The following is a 23,940-nucleotide window of genomic DNA, read 5'->3' as shown; positions in this document are numbered from 1 at the left end:
CAGCCAGTGGTGGGTCCGGCACCAGGGCAGGCGGGCCTGGTGCGACGGGCGCCCAGGAGGCGGCGGTGAGTGGGGTGACAGCAGGGGCCCTGCAGTTTCTGCTTGGTCACCCAGATCAGGGTGCAGCTCCCGGCCGCGGCGGTCTCCCCCAGGAGGGGGAGGGCCCAGCGGACAGAGGCTTTCACGGGCCCAGGAGGGCTGGATGCGGTGGCTCCTGGCCAGGAGAGCGCCCGGCGAGGACGGAGGCCAGCGTTATATCCCCCCCCCCACCGCGGGTGGAGGGGGGGGGGCCGGGGGGCTGCAGCCAGCAGGGGGTCCGGCACCAGGGCAGGCAAGCCTGGTGCGATGGATGCCCGGGAGGCGTCGGTACGTGGGGGTGACGGCGGGGGCCCTGCGGTCCCTGCCTGGTCACCCAGAGCAGGCGTGCAGCTCCCGGCAGCGGCGGTCTCCCCCAGGGGGGGGAGGGCCCGGCGGACGGATGCCTTCTGGGCCCAGGAGGGCAGACGGCTGGCGGCTCTGGATGGGAGTCTGCTGGCAGCGGGTCGGGCCACAGGTACCCCCCCGTCCTTGCAGGCAGCGGGGGGGGGGGGGGTCGGGCCAGAAGATGAGGCCCGCGGTGGCAGCCCGTGGGACGGGACGGTTTCCGGGGTTGTCGCCGCGGGACAGAAGATGGAGCTTGGAGGATGGTGCCCACGCGGCGTACCAGGAGGACGGCCGTGGTGGTGGCAGCGCTTCGGCGGCGTCTGCGTTACATGAGCCAGAGGCGGTTGGCTCCAGCGAGGAGGAGGAGGAAGCAGCGACGGAAGAATCAGATGTCCGGATGGCGTGACTTTTATTCCAGGATACGCCGGGTCGCGGTCGGGTGAGACGGCCGTGGATTCGGCAGGGTTGGGGCGCAGTTGGTGGGGGGGGGCGGCTGCGGACACGGCAGCGCCGAGTGGGTTTTTGTGTTTTGATCAGGCATGGGGTATTTTACTGCAGTGGTATATACGGTTGTGGAGAGTGCGCATGCACTGCCGGGGGCATGGACGGGATCGGTGGTTAGTGGGCGCAGGTGCGGCAAGCAGAGTGAGGGCGCATGAGGCGGCAGGGGAGCATTTTCGGGCAGAGGCGGCAAGGGCTGTGACAGACTGAGTGGTGAGGAAAGAAGAGGGGGTGAGGTGGTGCGTCTGGATGACAGTGGCCAAGTGTGAGAGGTATGGGTACTTCGAAGGCCCGTTGGGGGGGGCTCACCTGCTGGAGGATGTGAGGGATAAGATTTGAATGGGGGAAAGTGTAGAAATAATTTCGCTGCTCCCCCTGGAACAGTGGCACCTGGATTAGGTTAAGCCAAGTGATTCCGGGAAGGATAAGTAGAGGGGGGGGAGCGCCGGTGGAGGCTCACCCCTCGTACATTTGCAACGTGGCTGCGGGGATTTGCGTTTTTGGCAAGGGTATCAGGGGAAGGAATTGGGTAATTGGTTCGGCATGGTTTGGTTATATGGATCCATTTGGGGTGGCGTGTTAGGTCATATGGCGGTTTAGTCTGGCTTCAGTACGCCGAGTAATTTCAGCAAGGGAAGGTGTTGCGTGCCGGTATGCGGTAGGATCATACGGGCACATCCTTAGGGCTGCAGTGGATGGCGGCTCCTAGTCAGCCCCTTTTGGGGGGCAGTTGGCGGTTCGGGGCTTGGAACCCCGGCGACACGGACAATGAGGGTTGTTTGGGGGGCATAGAATGATGGGTGGTGCAGATTTGGCGCGGACGGTTGTCTTAAGCATAAGTGTTGGGTGGTGGTAAAGATCATAGTAATTCTGTGTCTTTCTATTTGTATTGGTGGATCTTCGCCTCCTTATTGGAAGTTTGCGCTGGGCTAGGGGACGCCTGGTGGTTGTCGGTGGAAATAGGGGTCAGGAAGTGGCTTTGGGCAGGATGGGTGGGCCATTCGGGGCCCTCCTTGTCATGATTGGGTTTCTCTGTTGGGGGGGCAGTGCCGGAAAGGAGCCGTATATATGTATATATATATGTATATATTTCGGCTTGTTCAAAACGTATCTTATCTGGAGGAGTCATCGGTGTATGCCTGCTTGGCTCCAGAATTGTCGGCGGTTTATTATGTGTCGTTTGACAGAGGGTGGGATTTGGTAAAGGCGGTGAGCCGTGGAGCATTGATGGCAAAGGCGGTTTTGGAGGCGGCATTAGGTTGTTACTGGTCTACCCTGCTAGCTAGCAGTTCGGGTGCTGCGGGGGGAGGGGAGTTATTATTATGTTGATCGGTGGGGGCTAATGGGTTTTGTCCCATTTTATGTTCCTTTGGAGGCGGTTATTCCTTGGTGGAGTGTTTGGTGCGTGGTGTGTCCAAGCTTACACCTCTCATTCATTATAGGTTGATTCTCTTTCCATCGGGTTGGCGGGTTGATGATTCGTTTGGGTTGATTGTTTCATTGCAGATGGTGGTGGATACTCTTTTTTTTTTTTTGGGCCGGTTGGCGCAGGCGAAGACTGAGGGTCCAACGCCAGTGATACGGTTTGTGGGGGATAAAGTTTGATGTTATGGTCAGAGAGGTAGGCTTCGTGGGTAATGGGGTGGTCCTATGGGCTGTGATAGAGGCAGTTAGGCCAGCTAAGACGGTGTGGTTTCAAGCGGTGCAGTCTTTGCTGGGGCGGTCGAACCACGGGTGCAGAGTTACGCCGCTGGGGCGAGTGTCTGCTGGACGGCTGGCGATGGCTGCGCCAAGGGTGCAGCCATCGGATCATTTGTGTGGGTCACGAGGGAGATCAATGATGATCTGATGGTGTAGGAGGTTTTTTGTTTTTCTTACGGCGATTTAGTGGCCGCGGATTCTGGCTGGGTAAGGTGGTACCTGATGGAACGTGGCTGCGGTACTCGGTTGCAGCGGGTCCAGTTGTTTTCGGGTTGGGCATCGTGGGTAGCACTTCCAATCGGTGGTAGGGGTCGAGTTGTGGAGGTTGGCAGTTTTTTCCGAGAGGAAGGTGTTCTGTCATTCTGACTATCAGTTGGTGGAGAATTAGATTAATAGTTGGTTTGCTAATCCTGGGGCCAAGGGTGGCGTACTTGTGGCAGTTGGTTTCTCAATTGTATGCGTTTTTAAAAAAAAAAAAAAAAAAAAAATTTATGCGTGGCGCAACCAGTACTGGGGGTTCGCCAAGGGTATAGCAGCTGCTTTGTTTCCTTCCAGTTCTGCAGGTTTCGAGAGTTGAGGCCGGGTAGCAGACGAGGTGGGCACGGTGTGTCCGGAGGGCTTGTGGAGTCTGGTGTGGCTGTGTTGGGGAGCGGCTCGGAGCTCAGTGACTGAGGTTATTTGGTGCTGATATCCAGAAGTGTGGGTGGCGCGGATAACGTGGTTTGGGGCCATGTGTGAGGAAAGCCTGGTGGAGTATTTGGTGGCGGCATTGGCAGTGGTGAGTAACGGTTTTCAGGTTGCTAGGCCGGCGTCGGCAGTGGAGCAGAGGGTGGCGGCTGTGGCTGTCTTGTTGAGGATTAGATGTGGAGAGATGTTTTCGCAGGATCTTAGTGCGCGGCAGGCCTTGAAGGGGTTTTGTCGTACGGGTGTGAGGGAGCGGGACACAAGGGTCCGTCTCCGTTGTTTTGTGGCAGCGTTTGGTGAGTGTTTTGTGGTTGCTATGTTCATCTGAGCACGAGCGGGTTTTGTTTCCTCTTGTCCACAACGGTTCGTGTTAGCCTTTTGGGGGGCTTTGAGATTGTGGGGTTGGTCAGCCCATCTACGGTTAAGAGCGGAGGTTGAATGTTGGAGGATGTGTCCGCGGTGGTGCAGTGGGTTGAGCGCCGGCTTCGTCGCTCACTGAATCAGGTTAGGCGGATGGTGAAGGTTGGTGTTGTTGTATGCGGTCCCGGGTGCGGAATTATGTTATGAGGACGCCCAGGGTTATTGTTGTGTCACGTTAGTTAAGGTACCATTTTGTGGCAGTGCTGCAGACTTGATTGCAAGTGGCGGGGGTGGGCGCCCGGAATACTACGGGTCGTATTCCTTCTGGATTGGGCTGCCACGGAGGCCCCTCGGTGGTCTCAGAAAAGGGGTTGTGAAAAGTATTGGGAGGTGGGAGTCCTCTCGTTTGTCGGCGTTACGTTTGGCCTCAGTTGTTATCGGGTTAAGGCCAATGGGGGCGTTTGAGTAATTTTGGGAGTGGAATGGGTTGGTGTAACAGGTTGGTGTTATCTGTGGGTTTATAACCTCTGGGTTTTGTGGTGAGGGTGTGCCTCATTTGGATATTTGGGCATTCGTTGGTTCTCGGGGCCTCGGGGGTCTGAGGCTCGCCCGAATTTTGCCAGTTGGGTCTGGACGGGTCGATGGTACTGGTCCAGTAAGTGGGAGGCAGCGATTTGGTACCTCGAGAAGTTATTTATGAATGTTTAAAAAAAAAAAATTGTTGTTGGTTTGTTGCATTGTGGAAGACATACCCGGGCTTAAGCGTGGGGTAGTTTTGATAGTGTGACCAGGTTGGAATGGCGTGGGGCTCGTGCGGTAGGCAGTATCAATCGAGCCTTATTGGGGGCGGCGCCAAAGTTGGTGACGCTGAACTGGTGGTTTTGGAGATGCGATGGGGGTGTATCTTAACGTTATTGGTGCTGTTTTGTGGACGCTGTGATTGCGTGGAGGTGTGGTACAAGCTTTTGGTGTGTGGCGGGTCCAGGCCACGTAAGGAGTCACGTGCCCTGTCCTGTGGCGGGGGGTAGGTCTGGTCCAGAGGCGGTTGAAGGCAATGGTAACTGGACAGAGAGACACCATCTTGGTATGGTGGCTCCAGGTTCCGGGATGTTGCAGGCACGGGGTTCTGCAAAGTTGGGGGGTTAATCCGTAGGTGATTAATACCTCATCTCTGGGTCGGTGTGTTGCGGCCAGGGATACTGGAGTGAGAAGTGGTTCCTGGACTGGGCCTACCCAGGGTTGTATATTTACTGTATTGGTTACTGTGTTACCTATTGTTATTTGTTGGGGTCGCCCGTTGGACGGCGCCCCCTTGTGTTAGTATGTAAATAATAGGTAATAAAGGCTGCTGTGGCCAATTTTAAACCAAGTCACATGCAGTTCGTGTATTATTTACAGATGGTATTGGTGGGTAACACACATACAGCACGACTGGAGAATCCTTCCTCAATGGTCAAGAAAGCCATGGAACCCATAGGGTGGAGGGGCGACATGACTAGAGGGAAGGGAAGGAGTGATGGGGTTAATGGAAACAGGAATGGTTTGTTTATAAGGCAGAATAGAGGGATTGGTGGGTAGGAGGAGTTCCCTGGAGGAAGAGGTGGGACAGTTGAGGGGTGTAAGTAAAGGACCTTGACTTACCCCCCTCTCTCTTGACTTCCGGATATGGAACGATCCCCGCCCACCCTCCCTTGTGTTTAATACCGAGGGGAATTTTGTCTGGGTTGTTTCTTTGTCACAGCAGCGGGGGGTAGGTCTGGTCCAGAGGCGGTTGAAGGCAATGGTAACTGGACAGAGAGACACCATCTTGGTATGGTGGCTCCAGGTTCCGGGATGTTGCAGGCACGGGGTTCTGCAAAGTTGGGGGGTTAATCCGTAGGTGATTAATACCTCATCTCTGGGTCGGTGTGTTGCGGCCAGGGATACTGGAGTGAGAAGTGGTTCCTGGACTGGGCCTACCCAGGGTTGTATATTTACTGTATTGGTTACTGTGTTACCTATTGTTATTTGTTGGGGTCGCCCGTTGGACGGCGCCCCCTTGTGTTAGTATGTAAATAATAGGTAATAAAGGCTGCTGTGGCCAATTTTAAACCAAGTCACATGCAGTTCGTGTATTATTTACAGATGGTATTGGTGGGTAACACAGATACAGCACGACTGGAGAATCCTTCCTCAATGGTCATGATCTTCCTCATCAGAGGTTGTGCTGGTGTGCTGCAAGTGGTAGTGTGAAGCCCCCACAGGTGTTGTGTCGGTGCATTACCTTCAGGGACTCCACTCGGCTGGATCTGGTCACAGGTAGGAGATCTTCTTCTTGTCGTGACGCCACTCTCAGTATTGCGGCCAGTAGGGACCGCCACTGCAGGTTGAGGGTCGCCTGGGGCTGATGGTGTGTGCAGTTAGTTGGAATAGCCTCCTGAGAGTGAGGCAAGCCCCAGGGCCCGGTGTAGGTTTGTAGTACCACAAGTCGCAGAATGACTCACACAGGCAGAACTGTCTTTCAAGGGCTTTACTCACATTTGATGGCAGGGTGAGTAGCCCGGGCGTAGCTGAGATGAACCAGGTGGGAACCAGGTATCCTTCAGGCTGACTTTATGAGGGTGACTACTGACTCGCCTTCCTTAGCCCTTGGTGGTTTGGGGTGACCCCGACTTTGAGTCCCTATGGGGGTCACCCAGGGAAGATGCTGCAGCCTCTCTCCCCCTTTTGTTTGCCGTTTGCTTGTTCCCCGGACCAGGCCACTCCAGCTGCTTGCCTCCTGTGACCTATGGGCCCTCACTGCGGTTACGTGGCTGCGGCTTTTGTGGTGTTGTGGTGTGGGCTTTGAGAGCCCCACACCGGCAGGTTTAGCAGAAGAAAGCTGGATCTATCTTCGCTTCGGGATCTGCCGCCCGGTTGGGCCTGGTGCTCTCTAGCAGTCTCCTTACTTCCCACTCCGTGCTTTCTCTCTAGCTGAAGCTGGCTTTCAGGTAGCACTCCTAGTTGACCGTTCTCCCCCGTCAGTAGCCACTGCGCGGGCGCTGTTAGACAGCAACAGCCCCACAGGTCTGCTCCTCACTGAGCCCTCTGGAGTTCTCTGCTCTAACTGACTCACTGCTCCTCCTCTCCTGTTCTTGCCTACGCCACCTAGCAACCAGATTCTCTTACCACACCCCTTGAGAGGAGATGGAGGCTTTTGGCCCCCTCCACTATTCCAGTGAAGGTCAAGGCTTTTCCCCCTCCTGGGATCCCCAGGGGTCCTCTCATGGGTACATGTGTGAGACCTGATCACTATGCGCCTGTGTTCCACACCCCGGTCAGCCTTCTGGATTACCTGTGTTGTACTGTCCCCAGCATGGGTGCAGTACTCAGTGGTGCCTGACCAGGTCAGGGGCGCCACATTCCCCCTTAGTTATCACCAGCACGTCCTCGGGCTGCAAGACAACATTTTAAAATGCATAAAACATTAAAACATGTAAAACATTTTTAAAAGCACCAGGTACCATACATCACCACCCTCCACCCACAAGTCCGTTAACCCACCCAAAACCCTCTCACGTTGGCCGCGACTTCAGCCACTTCTGGCAGGATGTAGAGGCGGCTTTCATGGGCTGGTGGTCTTCAGGGTATACCTGGCCTGGTGGATCCGCGCCTTCAGCCTCTTCTGGCAGGATTCAGAGGCGGCCTCCACAGTTGGTGCTAACCAGGTACCCTCTTTGTGGTGGAGAGCCAGGCCCCATAAACAGGCATGCTCTCTGGTTGCAGGTAAGCCAAGGCCCTATATACGGACGGGCTCCTCCTGGTTGCAGACGAGCCAAGCCCCTAAACAGGCTGACTCTGGTGGTGGTGGTGCCCTCTGGTGTAACTATTTACACTGCGAGAGTTTGTGGCTATAGCCAGTTCATAGCCTTAAGGTTTATTTCTCACAATAGTTTTTGTGGGCACATGCTTAAACGTTGCAAAACAAAACTTTTCAAAACTTCAACTGGTAACTTCTTTCTTTACTTTACTTTACTTTACTCTTCTTTACCAGGGCTTGAGCCTGTATGGCGGTGGCACCTGCTGCTTTCCTGCTCTCTGTCGTCGTCTGTGGTCGTCTCATCCGTAGGTTCTTTTTCTCTGCTTTGTCTTCCTTCTCTTTCTTTAGGACTTTGTGTTACGTCCAGGGCATACAATCCTCTTTCACCTTGATGCATAGTAAACTGGACTGAATCTCCCATCTTTAGATTTCTGCCAGGGTGTCCTCTAGGCAGATGAGCTCTCACATCTCTTCTGTTGACAAATATCCCTTCTTTGATACCAGGTGCTACGATGAATCCATATCCACTTCTCAGATTAAAATCCTCTACTACTCCTCTGAAAAGGGGTCCTCTGGCCTGGGCTTTGGACCTTCTCAGGGCTCGTTTTTCTTGTAGGTCTCTGGCTGTGACTTCTCTCTGCTCTGGAGATGACGGTGCAGAGGATAGTTGCATTCTGTTGCGGTGTGTCTTACGGGCTGGATTCTGTAGGGTGCAGCTCACAAACTCCCAGGTAAGGCTTTTGGGCAGATCTTCTTCTGCAGATGGTGTCAGGTCTTCCTCATCCCAGCGAGAATAAGGCAGCATCTCTGGCTCTGGGTATGGCTCTGGAGTCAGCCCCTCAACCTCCTGGCCTCCTCCCCCCCTTAGTTCTTCCTGGCACTCCTTGGGTAGCAGTGCTGGGGATGGACTTCTTTCTGCCGGCCCAGGTGGGGAACTCTTTGCCGTGGTTGCTGCGGGAGCTGTCGGGATACTCTTTGGGGTGTGCGGAGGGAGCATGTACCGCTCCACCATCTCCCGTGGGAACTTAGCTTCCAGGTCGGCTTTTAGCTGCCAGTATGCGGAGTCCTCACCTACCAGGGATTGCCTAGCAGGGACTTCCTGAACCTGGGGAGCCTTGTCTGCTCTGGCCTTGCGGGCCGGGGTAAATGGTACGTCAGCCTTGTCTTGGCGGGCCGCGCCTGGCATGGCGGCGGCCTGGTCTTGGCGGGCCGCGCCTGGCATGGCGGCGGCCTGGTCTTGGCGGGCCGCGCCCTGTATGGCGGCGGCCTGGATCGGCGTCGCAGCTGCGATGGGATCCGTGCAGGCTGGGCTGGGCGTCGCTGCAGGGACCGGGTCTTGGTGGGCCGAGCAGGGCATCGCTGCGGCGGCCGGGGCTTGGCGGGCCGAGCAGGGCATCGCTGCGGCGGCCTGGGCTTGGCGGGCCGAGCAGGGCATCGCTGCGGCGGCCGGGGCTTGGCGGGCCGCACCTGGCGTGGCTGCGGCCGGCTTCAGCGTCGCCGCACCGGACGCCTCTTCAGGGACCGCGGGTGTGGCAGTAGGGGTCGGGGCACTTGCGCTAGCCGGGGCATCACTCGACTCACCCATCGTTGGCAGCATCGGGGTCTGAGTTGTCACCGCCCGATCTGGCACTCGGTGCGCGGCTCTCTCCTCGTAGGCCCGAACCGCCGCGGTCATCCATAGGAACTCCTCGCGTCCCTCTCTGATCAGCCTTCCGACCCTGGCTTCTAGTTGATCGCAGAACTCGGCAAGCTCCCGACACCACCAGGCAGCGGAGCCTGGCTCTGGATCTCTGCTCTCAGACGCCATCTTCATTAGCAAGCTGCTGGCTTCTCTCCTGCTCCGCCGTCTCCAGACGCTTCCGCTCTCTTCGCTGGCAAGCTCAGACCTCTGCAGGGGATCTCTGGGTAGCCACACCTCTTCGTGGGCGGTAACTTCTCCCAGCGCGGGCTGCTGTTGTTTTTCAGCGCGCTTTTCATGGTGGCAATATGGCGGCGCTTCCAATTTTTCAAGCGGACCGCCTAGGCACATGGTCACCTGTCTGAACAGGTCTAGTCCTTATCCTGTTCGTGACGCCAGATGTGAAGCCCCCACAGGTGTTGTGTCGGTGCATTACCTTCAGGGACTCCACTCGGCTGGATCTGGTCACAGGTAGGAGATCTTCTTCTTGTCGTGACGCCACTCTCAGTATTGCGGCCAGTAGGGACCGCCACTGCAGGTTGAGGGTCGCCTGGGGCTGATGGTGTGTGCAGTTAGTTGGAATAGCCTCCTGAGAGTGAGGCAAGCCCCAGGGCCCGGTGTAGGTTTGTAGTACCACAAGTCGCAGAATGACTCACACAGGCAGAACTGTCTTTCAAGGGCTTTACTCACATTTGATGGCAGGGTGAGTAGCCCGGGCGTAGCTGAGATGAACCAGGTGGGAACCAGGTATCCTTCAGGCTGACTTTATGAGGGTGACTACTGACTCGCCTTCCTTAGCCCTTGGTGGTTTGGGGTGACCCCGACTTTGAGTCCCTATGGGGGTCACCCAGGGAAGATGCTGCAGCCTCTCTCCCCCTTTTGTTTGCCGTTTGCTTGTTCCCCGGACCAGGCCACTCCAGCTGCTTGCCTCCTGTGACCTATGGGCCCTCACTGCGGTTACGTGGCTGCGGCTTTTGTGGTGTTGTGGTGTGGGCTTTGAGAGCCCCACACCGGCAGGTTTAGCAGAAGAAAGCTGGATCTATCTTCGCTTCGGGATCTGCCGCCCGGTTGGGCCTGGTGCTCTCTAGCAGTCTCCTTACTTCCCACTCCGTGCTTTCTCTCTAGCTGAAGCTGGCTTTCAGGTAGCACTCCTAGTTGACCGTTCTCCCCCGTCAGTAGCCACTGCGCGGGCGCTGTTAGACAGCAACAGCCCCACAGGTCTGCTCCTCACTGAGCCCTCTGGAGTTCTCTGCTCTAACTGACTCACTGCTCCTCCTCTCCTGTTCTTGCCTACGCCACCTAGCAACCAGATTCTCTTACCACACCCCTTGAGAGGAGATGGAGGCTTTTGGCCCCCTCCACTATTCCAGTGAAGGTCAAGGCTTTTCCCCCTCCTGGGATCCCCAGGGGTCCTCTCATGGGTACATGTGTGAGACCTGATCACTATGCGCCTGTGTTCCACACCCCGGTCAGCCTTCTGGATTACCTGTGTTGTACTGTCCCCAGCATGGGTGCAGTACTCAGTGGTGCCTGACCAGGTCAGGGGCGCCACAGTAGCAAATAGTGGTGTGGTTCTCCTAGTATATACAGATACCCAGATGTATGGTTGTGCCACAATGGTAAAGCATACCATTATCAAATTATTATCACAGAAGTGGAGTCAGTGGAGTGTTATAGACTGTGGAACGTCAGGCTTGAAATGAGTAGCTAAGACTTTAGTCTTATGGAAAGCCAAAATTGTGTGAAACTTCAGTCCTAAGAGAAGTGGTTATTAGGTATGAGTGGGCAGTGTGCAACATCCAAAACCACTATTTACCTGCAAATACACGTACAAGGGTAATCTGCAGGTAAATAATGATTAAATTCTGTGTTGTGTAGACCGTTTACTGGAGTAGCGGGTACAGGGAGAAAATGAAGTTATATTCTCACTGCAGCTGCTCGTTTCCAGTATTTGGTGGGGTGCATGGATCTGTTCCTTATACAGTAAATATGATGGCGCTATATAAGTAACATATAATAAATGATAAATCTCTAGTCCCAATATTCTGTGATTCCCTAAGCATAAGGCTAGTTTACCCACACATTTAATATAATTGAACTCAATTCACACCTTCCCCACACGTGACGTCAGTTTATATGTAGTTCTCACATCTTTAAAAACGTATGATCAACATTGCCATTTTCACACTAATAATGTATTTTTAATTCATGAAAGGTAGTGGCCCACATTTGCTTAGCCGTGTATGCCAGGTTGTGGTGTGCACTTCACTACTACAAAATCGCATTTTAGCTATAGATCAGATTTATATAGTTTTATCAAAGAAAAGAAAGACTCGTAGCATGCATACATTTCTTCAATATTGAATACTTATGCATTTTAATACATTTAGCGCAACATTTCTGTAAACATATTTTTCTTAGTAGATATGACCAATTCAAGGGTGGGGATTCGAGAATTAATTTTCCCGAGAGGCCACATGAGTGACCGTGACTGATGTGAAGGGCCGAACTAAAAGACTGAATTTAATTCTGCTCAATATTAATATTATAACTATTATTTTCTATTAATATTAATTGTATCACTTAATATTGAGCAGAAATAAGCATGCTGACATCCAGCTATATACAGTATGAGCTCACGCACAGCCCCTACATACAGTATGCGCCCTCATATAGCCCCCCAATATGCATTTTGTGCCCTATATGGCCCCCTATATACAGTATGAGTCTTCCATAGCCTCCGATATACATTAGGAGCCACTACGTAGTCCCCTATATAATAAATATATATTTTTTTTATTTAGTGCTAACATATTCCACAACTCTTTACATACATAAGCAACACTGTCTGCAATGGGGCTCACAATCTAAATTCCCTGTCAGTCTGTTTCTGGAGTGTGTAGGAAACTCAGACAAACATGGGGAGAACATACAAACTCCTTGCAGATGTTGTCCTTGATGGGATTTGAACACAGGACCCCAGCGCTGCAAGACTGCAGTGCTAACCACTAAGCCATTATGTCGTCTAAATACAGCATGAGCCCCCACACAGCCTCTTATATATATATACAAATGTGCCGCCCCCATGTAAGCAGCCGAGCTGCTTGATTCCAGGTTCTCAGTGGCTCGAGTGTCTCCGGACCCGGGGGTCGTGCAGCCACTCAAATGAAGGGGGTATTTACAAGGGATTATAGAGTTCGTCACGCCACCCGTGGTGCTCGGTAACTGGGGTGGATACCGCCACTGCCGTTGGGGAGTAGGCGGGGTGATAATGGGGGGCAGCCAGGTGTTGTGACCCTCCACGGGTAGGGGGGAATGCCCCGAGACTCGGTGTGGGGATAAGGCCGTGGGATGCAGGGGTCACTCTTGTACTCACTCAGTCCATTAAGCAGACACCGACAACCGGGTAAACAAAGTCTCTGGACACTGCTGCCGCTGAGGGGAGCTAGTTCGGGTCCTGTCCCCAATGGTGCTGCCTGGTGATCCATGACCTGCCTCCTGGCACTAAGTTTACTTCTCTGGTGGTCCCGGTAGTGTGAAACTTGCCGGGTCCCGCTCCCCACTGTGGCTAAGTGTAGGAGCTTGCTCTCAGGGCTCACGCTTGGGATTTTCTGGATTGTTTTGGATGGAAAGTCCTATCCCCCTCGTTGCGCTAGTGCCCCGATTTTGGAGCAGTTGGGAACAAATCTTGAAGGCTCCATTCTCCATGGGTAAATTATTGGGTTGCATGCAGATACTCCCCGACCTAGGGTCCATGTACCCCGTCGTGCCTCGGTCCCGGACTGGTGATGGTGCAAGGCCACCGGCTGTCCTGCTCGACAGATCCAAGCCCCTTGCCACAATCTCCTGTGACCGGGGGTCTGACTTCTCTAGGCCCAGACTACCGTCTGCCACCTAGACAGTTTCCTTATGGGAGTCACCGCTCCTGACCTCCTCAGAGCTCCTCACAGCTCGAGGGCTACTCTCTCACCACCACTGGCTAACTAACTCCTCAACTACTGACTACACTCCTCACCTCCCCTCCCTGACCCCCCAGGTGGGCGACTCTAACTTTTCAATATTTTTTCATATGCTTGAGGCATTATACCATTATCTAAGTTTGATGTGCAGCCTTATCCTTATATAGTATGTATTTTTTGGCTTGCACTCAGAATATATATATTAGTGCTCACTTCAGTTATCCTATTCAGTTATATGTGTTTTTTTTTCTGAATGTGAGCACAGCACCGCCCCTTTCGGCCATGTTTTTTTCCATCTCCTATATAAGACAGTCCTTGGTTACCCCTTTCCACCCACAGCAGTTTTTAATTGCAATGAGATGACACACAGTTAGGGTCACAGAGCTAGGGACCCCAATATAGAGATATACCTTGACGAGGTTTTGGGGCTCAGTTACATTGATCAATGCGATTGCTAAATATCTCCTTTTTCCTAATATTCATGGCAGGTATACAATTCATTATTCACATGTTCAAGTTAGCAAGTAGCATTTTTCATTGTATTTTTCAATATTTTTTCATATGCTTGAGGCATTATACCATTATCTAAGTTTGATGTGCAGCCTTATCCTTATATAGTATGTATTTTTTTGGCTTGCACTCAGAATATATATATTAGTGCTCACTTCAGTTATCCTATTCAGTCACATCCATGGTATCGACTGAGATCTCTTCATCTGAAGTGGACTCCTCTTCCACCTCCATTATCTCTAGCTCGTGTATTGCACGCGACGACAGAGACATCAGATAGCCGTTCCCTCCAAAACGAGGTACCCATGCAGCCTTTGGAGTGCTGGAACCTGAATCGCCTTCCTCCATCTCCTCCGATTCCAAGTCCACAGTAACCGGATCAATTTGGTCAGGAGCCGCAATCTCGCTTTCTTCTGCGGGAATTGAGAAGCCCGCTGCCGGTGTTGTGGGTAGCGTCTCAGGGTCAGCTATGGCTGGGAGCGGAGGTGGCAGAGCGATGGCGGCGGTCGGGAGCGGACCTGACTCCGCGGCCGCATTGACCGGGTCAACCGGAGCTGGGATTCCACTTACCCATCCCACATGCATGGCCTCTCTCTCCTGGGCCCGCACCACTGTAGCTACCCTCTGCATCTCGAACCAGGCAGCTGTACCGGGAGCAGCATCCTTAGCTGAGCAGTCACACTTTCCCGACATCTTGACTCGGCGGTGTCCAGGAACTTTATGGCAGAGTCCTGGCGTCCCTGCTTCTCTTCCACTGCTACATGCCGTCACGCCCCCTCGGTTTTTCGCTCAGCACTCACTTCGATGCTGTGGCCCTCTGGGAACTTTCGGTTCTGGGCTCACTCTCGGGAAAAGGGACTTGGCTTCTGCTTCGCACGCTTTAGTGGAGAAGACGGCATTTTGGTGCCAAAAGATGGCGGAAATGGCAGGAAATGGGACTTTTGACTCGCGGTTTCGACTTCTAAGGTGCATGTCACCCAGGTAAGTGGGTCCTGCTCAAATCCTGTTCGTGACACCAGGAATTTGAGGTGTGATGCCCCCATGGAAGCAGCCGAGCTGCTCGGATCTGGGTTCTCAGTGGCTCGAGGGTCTCCGGACCCGGGGGTCGTGCGGCCACTCAAATAAGGGGGTATTTACAAGGGATTATAGAGTTCGTGACGCCACCAGTGGTGCGCAGTAACTGCGGTAAATACCGCCGCTGCCGTTGGGGAGTACCCAGGGTGATAACGGGGGGCAGCCAGGTGTTGTGATCCTCCACGGGTAGGGGGGAATGCCCCGGGACTCAGTGTAGGGATAAGGCTGTGGGATGCAGGGGTCACTCTTCTACTCACTCAGTCCATTAAGCAGACACCGACAACCGGGTAAACCAAGTCTCTGGACACCGCTGCCGCTGAGGGGAGCTAGTTTGGGTGCCGTCCCCAAGGGTGCTGCCTGGTGATCCGTGACCTGCCTCCTGGCACTAAGTTTATTTCTCTGGTGGTCCCGGTAGTGTGAAACTTGCCGGGTCCCGCTCCCCACTGTGGCTAAGTGTGGGAGCTTGCTCTCAGGGCACACGCTTGGGATTTTCTGGATTGTTTTGAATGGAAAGTCCTATCCCCCTCGTTGCGCTAGTGCCCCGATTTTGGAGCGGTTGGGAACAAATCTTGAAGGCTCCGTTCTCCACGGATAAATTATCGGGATGCATGCAGATTCTCCCTAACCTAGGGTCTATGTACCCCGTCGTGCCTCGGTCCCGGACTGGTGATGGTGCAAGGCCACCGGCTGTCCTGCTCGACAGATCCGAGCCCCTTGCCATGATCTCCTGCGACCGGGGGTCTGACTCCTCTAGACCACCGTCTGCCACCTAGACAGTTTCCTTATGGGAGTCACCGCTCCCGACCTCCTCAGAGCTCCTCACAGCTCGAGGGCTACTCTCTCACCACCACTAGCTAACTAAATCCTCAATTACTGATTACACTCCTCACCTCCCCTCCCTGACCCCCCAGGTGGGCGACTCTATTCCACTCAAGCCATCCACTGGTGTGTCTGGTGGGTGTGGTGCAGGGTGTATGCATCTATGATCTGATTTGCTGTTGTAGGCAACACCATTTGGTTAGGGACCCATAACCAAGAGGGAGGTGGATATTGCATGGGAGGGTAGGTTGCGCAATACCCTGTGACGACCCGATAGTCCAGGGGCGTCACACAAACATCCCTCACCTGTGAATTAAAAAACATCACATCTTGTTTCCCTTCTTTCTGTTCCGGCCTTCAGTGACACTCTGCACATCACACGCAATGATGTGACGTCATCGCGTCTTTTGTGCCTCACACTGATTAATGGATGACCATCCTCCACCAATGTGTTCAGTGCTGTCTGCATCCTGTAGATGCAAATAGCGGTGACATCAGGAAGCTGACGGACATTGCGCGACTCCTCGTTCCACTGTTTTTAGCCCTCCAGCTGTCTTGGTCCGTGATCTGGACTGGAACAGCCACTTTGTGTAGCCCTGCCTGGACCAAGTGGTTATTCGTGCTGTGTGAATAGAGTGTAAATCTATACAGATTTTTAGCAGATAAAACATAAATAGTGGATACAATGTTAGTTTATGAATAGCGCGGGTCAAACTCACAAAAAAACGGGACCAGTGGGTCCCTGCTAAATTTTAAAAAAACCCAGATCCGCTCAGGAAACCGGTACCCATATAAGTCTATGGGGACCAGAATCCAGAGATTTAAAAACGTTGGTGTAAAGGATAGGTCGGGTAGGAGCGCGCGTGGTGTACTCACCGAGGCTGTGTCATGGCGGCACACTCCTTCCGGGTCACGTTTCCCTTCCAGAGCCGACAATTGAATATTAACTGCTTTACCCGCTCACCGGCGCGTGTAATTGGTTGCAGTTAGACGCGCCCCCACCCTGAGTGTCAGCGTGTCAGCTGACTGCAACCAATCACAGGCACCATCATGAGAGTCAATGAGCAGGGAAAGCAGTGCAAGTGTCTGCGGGTCAGTATGGTGGTATAAAAATAAATTAATAAATAAAACAATCAGCGCAGGGTCCGCCATAATCTGAAGCCAGCACAGATAAAGCCCAAGGCTGCAGCCCCCAGATGTTGGGCTTTATCTGTGCTGTGTATCCAAATAAGCGCAGAGTCACACGTGCCAGGGATTCGCATCACATCACCCAGCACGGCCTGCCGCTGTCCAAACATGAGCATGCAGGTACATAGAAACAAATGCGGCCAATGCGCTCCAGTCAGGAGCGTGTGCGGTTGTGACGGGTAATGCGATGCGAGACTCGTGCGAGTCTGGCATGACATCACCTAGCACGGCCTGCCGCTCTCCAAACATGAGCGTGCAGGTACATAGAAACACAAAGGCCGACCCGCTCCTGTTAGGAGAGTGTGCAGCTGTGGCGGGTGATGCATCACGAGACTCACGCGAGTCCCTCGCAAGTGTGACTCCAGCCGAAGAAAAACCGCATGCGGCTTTTTTTTTTTACTATTTAAATACATAATTAGGAAAAAAAATGACGTGCTGTCCCCCCAATTTTGATACCCAGCCAAGATAAAGCCATTTGGGGGCTGTTATTCTCAGCCCGTAGCTACCCGGTATTGCTGCATCCATTAGATGTGACAATCCCGGTGCTTTACCGTCTCTTCCTGTTGCCCTGGTTCGGTGGCAATCGGGGTAATAGCAGGGGATAATACCAGCGCACAGCTGCTACTAAACCCTAGGTTAGTGCAGGCGTTTATGAGATACCTGCATCAATAACCTGTAAATGAAAGTAAATAGGAACAAAAACAGAGAAAAAATCCTTTATTTGGCATAAAGTACAAAAACGCACCCTCTTTCACCACTTTATTAACCTTAAACACCCCTCCAGGTCCGGCGTAATCCACACGAGGTCCCACGCCGCTTCCAGCTCTGCTACATCTCACAGCGAGTGGCTATAGAACAAGACCGCCGGCTGTGAGTGCAGACAATCACTGAGACGCAATGAGCAATGACTGCAGGCAGACGCTGTCACAGGCTGGGGGCACATTTGACTGCAACCAATCACAAACGGCAGGACGGCCGGTGGTCGCGGAAAGCACGGAAAGCTGTGTGTATGCGATGAGCCTAATGCGCAGTACAGGAGGTGAATGCGCAACTCGTAAGTAGTTTACTGAGTCTCCATAAGTATGAAACGCTTGCTTAATTCTTGTTTTCTTTATTTTTCCTTTAATTTCCCCAGTGCCGAATCCGGATCGTGCACCCTGGAATTCCGAGTCCGGCACCTGGGCATCTTTGAAACTGCGCGGATCCGGACTTTTACTCATGAACAGATAAACACAATGGTGAGTTATATTAAAGATTAAGAAATCCTTTTTTGGAAGAGAGGGAATACTTTCTCTCAAAATGCAAAAATACTTTTATATATTATATTCTGTGTTACACTATCTATTAAAAAGAACAAAAACATAAACATTGTACAAAAAATATGCCCGATCAAGGAATTCTTGAGTTTTCTATCCAATGTGAAAGATCTGGTGGTCTTCTCATCTACTGCTGTGTTTTTTTTCCCATCCCATAGATTGTAAACTGTTTTTTTAATGTATCATATTTCTCTATGTATTTTGTTAATTTCAGTATTTGCACCTCTTCATGAATAAAGGATAATAATGTTATAATGCTTAATTTCTGTAATAATCATGTTTTTTTTTCTAAGGTGTATTTTTAGACAACCAAGATCAGCTTAAGTTATGTTTTGTTTAACTGAATTATAGCTCCCTCTTGTGGAAATTTACTGAAAAACAAGAATTAATTCTGAATGATGCACCTTACTGCTAATGTTTTTTACATTTATTACTATTCACTTACTGTAGGATTCACATTCATTGTTTTTATTCTAGGATATATTTATTTGTTAATGGCCACAGTGTGAATTTGCACTTATATATTACACTTATACCAAGGGTTGTGCCGGCCCATGTTTTCGGTTTTGCTTTTTACATTTGGGGGTGTACCCCCCCTCCTGGGTTGTGCACCTTGTCTATTTTGCTTTCAAGAGGCAGTTGTAAAAAACTATTATCAGGCCCAGGTTTTGGGTTTTTTCCCTCATCTATTCTGGAGGCCTGCTGGCACATAGCGTGGTGAATTATTAGAGTTAGGATCCCATCCTGATTGGCTACACCACTCGTTGTAGGATGGCTTTCACGGTTTTTGATTTAAAAAAAATGTCAAATAAGGACCCTGCGTTTTTTACTATTATCTACTTACTGTAGAATTATTATTATTTATTATTATTATTATTATTATTATTATAGCACCATTTATTCCATGGTGCTTTACATGTGAAAAGGGTATACATAGAATCATAGAATGGTAGAGTTGGAATGGACCTCCTGGGACATCTAGTCCAATCCCCTGCTCAAAGCAGGATTCACTAAATCATCCCAGACAGATGTCCGTCCAACCTCTTTTTAAAGACTTCCATTGAAGGAGAACTCACCACCTCTTGTGGCAATCTGTTCCACTCGTTGATCATCCTAACTGTCAAAAAGTTTTTTTCTAATATCTAATCTGTGTCTTCTCCCCATCAGTTTCATCCCATTGTTTCTAGTCTTTCCTTGTAAAAATGAGAATAAAACTGATCCCTCTACAGTGTGACAGCCTTTAAGATATTCGTAGACAACTATTAGGTCTCCTCTCAGTCTTCTCATTTGCAAGCTAAACAATCCTAAATCCTGTAACCGTTCCTCATAGGACATGGTTTGCAGACCAGTCACCATTCTGGCCACTCTTCTCTGTATTTGCTCCAGTTTCTTGATGTCTTTTTTAAAAGGTGTTGCGGTGCCCAGAACTGGACACAATATTCCAGATGAGGTCTAACCAAAGAGGAGTAAAGGGGGATAATGACTTCACGTGATCTAGAATGTATGCTTCTGTTAATACATCCTAGAATGGTGTTTGCCTTTTTTGCTGCTGCATCACACTGTTGACTCATGTTTAGTCTGTGATCTATTAGTATACCTAAAGGGTCCTTTACACGCTGCGATATCGGTACCGATATTGCTAGCGAGCGAACCCGCCCCCGTCGGTTGTGCGTCATGGGCAAATCGCTGCCCGTGGTGCACAACATCGCTTACACCCGCCACACGGACTTACCTTCCCTGCGATGTCGCTGTGGCCGGCGAACCACCTCCTTTCTAAGGGGGCGGTACATGCGGCGTCACAAAGACGTCTCATGGCAGCCGTCCAATAGAAGCGGAGGGGCGGAGATGAGCGGGACAAACATCCCGCCCACCTCCTTCCTTCCTCATTGCGGGCAGCCGCAGGTACGAGGTTGTTCCTCGTTCCTGCGGTGTCACACATAGTGATGTGTGCTGCCGCAGGTACGACAAACAAAATCGCTACTGAATAGGCAACAATTTTTGGTATGTGAACGACGTCTCACATACCAATGATTTTTGCCTCTTTTGCGATCGTTTAAGGTCGCTCATACGTGTTACACGCTGCGACGTCGCTAACGACGCCGGATGTGCGTCACAAACACCGTGACCCCGACGATATATCATTAGCGATGTCGCAGCGTGTAAATGGCCCTTAAGTCTTTTTCACACATGCTGTTGGATAGCTCTATTCCTCTCATGCTGTATATGTTCTTTTCATTATTCTTGCCAAGATGTATGACTTTGCATTTCTCCCTGTTAAAAACCATTCTATTAGTTGCTGCCCATTGTTCCAGCTTGTTTAGATCTTGTTGAATCTTCTCTCTCTCTTCTCTAGTATTATAATAGATATATGTGATGCCCTGGCAAAACCAGGTAGTCACACATAGGCCCCCGCATAACACCTTCCCTCACTTAGGAAACACACAGCCGACCTGAAACCCTAGTCACCCCCCCTTAGGGAAAGATAGACACACCAGTGGGTGGGACCAGGTTGGACATGCCCCCCCAGGGGTCTAGACAGCCCGGGGCGGGAAAACAGTTCGATTAAGTTTGTAGTTCAAGTTGAGAGGAGTGGAAGCTGGGGCTAGGTGTAGCTCCAGTAGAGGAAGTTCAAGTTGAACGGTGCCAGGGTAGGAGCCCTGGTGCCTTTGGCTAGGTGGCAGACAGTGGTCTCCGTCAGTAGGAGATGGGAAGACGGCTCGGCAGAACCGAGGTGGACCGGGACAGGGTTGTAGCCCGCCGCTACCGACACGGGGAACCGACCTGGAAACCGGAGCACAAAGGGGGGTACTCGGACCCTGAAGCCAGGACCGGAAACAAGCGGCCTGGTTAATTAACCGATTGAGGCCAGGACTAGAGGTCCTGTCCCACCCAAAGTCCCTCATAGAAGACAACAGCCCACCGATAGGGATAGGAGGTCACCGCGAGGGCCCATAGATCTCACGGGCCAGCGTTTTTCGGGCAATTGCTCCTTAGGCCACATCCAGCCGGGAGCGGACTCCTGAAGTTGCAAGCACAGGTAGTCCACCATTTCACAAAGGGGCATGAGAAAGACAGAGACCAGCGGACTCCTGAGTTTCAGACTAGGAAGTCCACCTTACACGAAGTCAGTGCAGAGGAAAAGGACAGTAACCACCAGCCTGGGTGGGAGACCTGAATGCAACCGGCTGCGGCGGCCGGCCACCAGCACCTTTGGTTTGCCGAAAGACTCGTGTGATTCATTTACTGTGAGTAACCAAACATCCCCCTGCTTGCTCAGGTGCACCGGCCTTTGCCATCGCCATACCCTGCACAAAAACACTGGGCCCCGGGGCAACCATCCCTACCCACGGAGGGGTTAAAATCCAGCTGCCACTCCATCTCCCACGGGTGCCCCATAACGGCAGCGGTGGTGTCCTACTTCACCACACACCGTGGGTGGCGTCACGAACTTAATACGGCCTAGCCCGTACATCTATGTTCCCCCTTTTTATTCAGCGTGTCCGCGGGACCCCCGGGTCCGGAGACCCTCGAGCCACCCCCTTAGGAGGTCCAGATCCGAGCAGCGGCGGCTGCTGGCACGGGGCGGCACATATATATAATAGATATAATAAATATACATAATAGGGACAAGTACAATAATCATAAACAATAAAAGGCACAGACAGGTACAGGTGGAGAGAGGACCCTGTAGGGTTACTACAGGTTGTCGGCTTGGTGGAAGAGGTGTGTCTTCAGGTTTCTTTTGAAGCTTTTCAAGGTAGGTGAAAGTCTGATATGTTGGGGAAGAGCGTTCCAGAGTATGGGGGAGGCACGGGAGAAATGCGCTTGCGGGAAGAGGCGATGCAATGGGAGGAGAGAAGGAGATCTTGTGAGGATCTGAGGTTACGTGCAGGTAAGTACTGGGAGACTAGGTTACAGATGTATGGAGGAGACAGGTTGTGGATGGCTTTGTATGTCATGGTTAGAGTTTTGAACTGGAGTCGTTGGGCAATGAAGGGATTGGCAGAGAGGGTCAGTCAGGGAGTAGTGGGGGGACAGGTGGATTAGTCTGGCAGCAGAGTTTAGAATGGATTGTAAGACTAAAGGGAGGCCACAGAACAGGGGGTTGCAGTGGTCCAGGCAGGAGATAATAAGGGCATGCACTAGTGTTTTTGCAACTTCATGGAAAAGGAATGTACGAATCTGGGAAATATTTTTGAGTTGGAGGTGACAGGAGGTGAAGAGGGTTTGGATGTGTGGCTTGAAAGAAAGCGTGGAGTCGAGGGTTACCCCCAGGCAGTGAGCATGTGAAACTGTGGAGAAAGAGCAGCCATTGAATTTGATGGATAGGTCTATTCAGGAAGGTTGAGTGATGTTTTGTCCATGTTAAAGTTTAGAAATCAAGCAGAGACAAAGGATGAAATAGCAGATAGACATTGTGCGATTATGGTTAGTAAGGAGGTGATGTCAGGTCATGAGAGGTAGATCTGTGTATCAGCGTAGAGATGATTCTGAACGCTGTTGTGGCGTCCCTGTGGCTTTAAGTGCCACAGGGTAATGCACCTCACCCGGGGTGCAGTATTCATCCCAGATACGAATGAGGTCATCGCCGGTAAATCACCACAACACATCCAACACACAACTCGGGATCTCTGTCACTGGTACTGGGCCAGGGTAGGTGCCAGGGGTAGCTATCATGAGGTATGGGACTTCTTGCCCACTAGTTCAGTAACTGCAGGGGAAGTGAAGAGCCATCTCACACAGCATTCAGTTAGCTCCAGGCACAGCAAGCGCCAGGTGAGACTCCGGAAGAGACGTCACAAGGCACTGCACAGAAAGGGGCCATTGGTCTTAGGAAGAAGGGGGCTTTCAGGGTTCACGGGGAGTTCAGCAGGCACCCATGGCCCGTTCCACGGCCCAGGAGCTGGGGTGGAGGGAAGACCACTGGAAAGAACAGACAGAGGGAAACACCAACCTTGACCACTGAACTATCCGAGATCGGCTGGAGCCCATCACAGCGGAACACGGCACTCCAAAGGCAGTGTGACTTCAGTGAGTAATGAACTTGAACTGCACCCTCTGTGTCGTCCCATCATTGCCAGTGCTCCCATCATTGCCCCCCTGTGCCATAGTCGACTACGACTCCCAACATCATCCCTGGGGCCTAGCTCTACCTGTGGAGAGCTGCAAAACCCAAGCTGTGTCACCATCTGCCTCAGAAGAGAGAATTCCCACAGCGGTGGCTGATAACTGGCCGCATACCACAGGTTGCATCACGAATAACTACTCCCATCATCCCCATCTTTATTGACACAGCTGGGGTCACGGAACCAGGCCAGGCCGCTGTGACAACCCAAACCAACAACGGCCCGATGAAGAGTAACCCTTGAGACCCCATGGGCATGTCACCTTGGGTTCCTATGAGCTGTCCCAAGCTGAAGTTGTAGATGCAGAACAGCAGAGGTCCAGAACTGAGCCTTTGGGGACATGCACAGATAGGGGGTGAGATGAGGAAGTGGTGTGAGAGTGGGAGACACTGAAAGTTCAGTCGGTTAGGTATGAAGAGATCCAGGATAGGGTGATACTGTTACAGTGTACCGCCCCTGCAGCAGTCCGACTGCTCGGATCCGGGGTTGCTGCGGCTCGAGGGTCTTCGGACCCTGGGGTTTACGGCCACTCGAAAATAAAAAGGGAAGAAAATATTTACAGGGGTGTTAGAGTTTGTGACGCCATCCGTGGTTCTCGGTAAGGGGAGTACCGCCGCTGCCGATGGGAGTACCCGGGGGAGATGGAGCGGGGCAGCCAGATGACGTTCCCTCCACAGATAGGGTAGGCCTTGGGACTCTGGATGGTGGAGGTGTAGGGGAGCGTGGTGCAGGCCAGGCGGGGAGATTCAGGGGAGAGCAGCGTACTCACTCAGGTCATGTGGATGTTGGGGCGACCATTAAGCAGACTCTGACACAGGAGTAA

The sequence above is a fragment of the Anomaloglossus baeobatrachus genome, chromosome 7 (genome assembly GCF_048569485.1).
Source record: "Anomaloglossus baeobatrachus isolate aAnoBae1 chromosome 7, aAnoBae1.hap1, whole genome shotgun sequence".
NCBI classification, from domain to species: domain Eukaryota; kingdom Metazoa; phylum Chordata; class Amphibia; order Anura; family Aromobatidae; genus Anomaloglossus; species Anomaloglossus baeobatrachus.
Note: the sequence above shows the minus strand (reverse complement) of the source record.